The sequence below is a fragment of the Calliopsis andreniformis genome, unplaced genomic scaffold, assembly GCF_051401765.1.
Source record: "Calliopsis andreniformis isolate RMS-2024a unplaced genomic scaffold, iyCalAndr_principal scaffold0265, whole genome shotgun sequence".
Lineage (NCBI taxonomy): Eukaryota > Metazoa > Arthropoda > Insecta > Hymenoptera > Andrenidae > Calliopsis > Calliopsis andreniformis.
Window position 1 is genome coordinate 435,001 of NW_027480674.1, and position 2,500 is coordinate 437,500.

Consider the following 2,500-nt stretch of genomic DNA (forward strand, 5'->3'; position numbering starts at 1 on the left):
ATTCGCATCCCGCTCCCGGTGTTTCTTCGTCTCTTTACCTCGTTGTTCTCTCCGAACCGTCCAGCGGATGTGGACCCTCTCTTGAGAAAGAGAGGGCCCGGGTAACCTAGGACGCGACACGTATCCCGCGTCGATGTGCGGCCGTAGGGTACGTATTCCTGCCGTGTGAACAACAACTGTGGACCGGCTGTTAACAGCTTCGACTTTCGTGAGTCTGACTCCCAAGAATAATGGAATTTGTGTGTGAATTTAAGGGGATGAGAAAGACCGATCGAAGCCGGCTGCGAAGTCCGTTCTAATCGGCTATCCAAATCAGGAGGGGAATACGTACGTGCAGGGCGCTGCGACAATAAAATGGGGGGTGTCGTTTCAGAGGAGAACACCGTGGATGTACGTGGTTCACTTGATCGGGGTATCCCCGTCGGCTCCATCGTACTCTCCAGGTTGATCCTAGGTTTTTAAATGTACTCTACGCCTGGCCGTTACGGGAACCGTTCGCAATTGCGTGGCGGTCTCCGTGCGGAACCGCATCCCAGAGACCCCTGTGTCGTCACTTTCGTTCGTTCGGACGAAGTGTCGCGACGCCCGAACCTCCATCGACCGTGTGCTAGTTGGAGGCGCGGGTCTCGGATTCTTCCGAACCCGAGAACTATATACGAGTATGATATATATATATACATGAACACAGAATATTAAAATACAACCCTGAACGGTGGATCACTTGGCTCGTGGGTCGATGAAGAACGCAGCTAATTGCGCGTCAACGTGTGAACTGCAGGACACATGAACATCGACATTTCGAACGCACATTGCGGTCCACGGATACAATTCCTGGACCACGCCTGGCTGAGGGTCGTTCACGTAACCTTAAGACTGCTTACGTTGGCATCTCGGTGTCACGTACGAGCGATTGTTGGACCGTTCGTCGGCGTTTGCCGCGGTCGCACGAAAACAAGCGAGAATACGCTCTAGACGTCATGGAGGGAAGAAGGTTGTGTGTACGCGGCAGATGACTGGAGACATCGTCGTCATCGTCGTTGCTTTGTCGTTCCGGACTTGCGTGAGTGCTAATTTTCACACGGCGTCGTGAGTCGCTTAATTTGTCGACCGCCCGTGTGTGTATGTGCACCGCTCCGGACGCAAGCGCGCGGACGTACGATCATCGACCAGCCTCCGTGTCTCGCCAAATACCCTCGTGATTGTTAACAGACAGCGTTCGCTTTTCGTGCGAGTTTTCATCCGCGCTCCCGACGTAGTCTGAAATGATGCGTGTAAGAAAGAGGCGTGCGTAACCCGCAACGACACACAAGAGAGTTTGTCGTGAGACTACAGAGAAGGACAATGAAAGGGTGTGCGAGTGAGCATGAACACGAGATCGCGTATACCCCACCCGTGTAGTGTGGTGAAGAAATGTATGACGAGAAACAGAGCCCCAGGGATTCTAGAGGGATCGTCTTGTTGCAGGAACAACGCGAAAAGGAGGCACTCATTCGTCGAAACGATGAAGTTCCGGGATGCATCTTCCCCGGCCACGTTTCGGTCGAGTCGTTTGTGGCTCCGTGAATGTGTTGTGTTGTACTACAACTTGTTTCTGTATCCTGAATCCTCTTTGGCGAGGCTTACACAGCCGCCATATATATGACTCATCACATAGGGATGACTTCTCTCCTAGAAGGAGGAGGTGGAAAGGTAGCAGCGTCCGGTCGCCCCATGTCTTCGCGTTAGTCGATCGCCGAGAGAGACCGCGCGTCAAGTCCGGTCGTCCAGTCCACGAAAGCTATACAAAAAGCAAGCGGACGGGCGTTAAACCATACCGGCAGTCGCCTGGCGAGAGTCTCTCTTCTTTAGATCGAATTAAACGAGACGCGAAGATGCTTTGGTGTGGCGCATTAAGGACGATGTGACTTACTTTCCGCTGATCACTTCTGGCGAATTACGAGGAGCTTCCTTACCTTTGGAAACGCTGCTGTTGCGTTACGACAACATATTCCGAAGGCACACGGCGAAGTTGGGACGACGCATCGAACATGATCTCAAGTCTCTCTCTCATTTCCCATTTCTCGTAACATTCGTTCACACACTCTGCCTGGTCCGCTTCTCTCGGTTGTGTGCCCCCGTTGTACGAGGATTACGCCACAGCTTCTTTCGTCATTTTTACACATATATAAAATATATCACTCTACGTGTGTGATATATTTAACACGTATACGACGACCTCAGAGTAGGCGAGATTACCCGCTGAATTTAAGCATATTACTAAGCGGAGGAAAAGAAACTAACAAGGATTTCCTTAGTAGCGGCGAGCGAACAGGAAAGAGCCCAGCACTGAATCCCGCGGTACTGCCGCAGGGAAATGTAGTGTTCGGGAGGATCCGTTTATCCCGTGACGTTGCATCGCGTCCAAGTCCATCTTGAATGGGGCCATTTACCCATAGAGGGTGCCAGGCCCGTAGCGACCGGTGCGCGTCTCGGGAGGGTCTCTCCTTAGAGTCGGGTTGCT

The 2,500-nt window shown here is 52.4% G+C and overlaps 1 non-coding gene and 1 pseudogene across 1 annotated transcript; both read left to right on the top strand.

Annotated features, from left to right (window-relative positions):
• The first annotated feature begins 701 nt into the window (after positions 1-701).
• Positions 702-856, top strand: LOC143187773 (5.8S ribosomal RNA). The gene has a single exon (XR_013003288.1). It is a non-coding gene; the product is annotated as a 5.8S ribosomal RNA (ribosomal RNA).
• A 1,355-nt stretch (positions 857-2,211) lies between these two features.
• LOC143187774 (large subunit ribosomal RNA) overlaps positions 2,212-2,500 on the top strand; it is a 2,909-nt pseudogene continuing 2,620 nt past the window's right edge.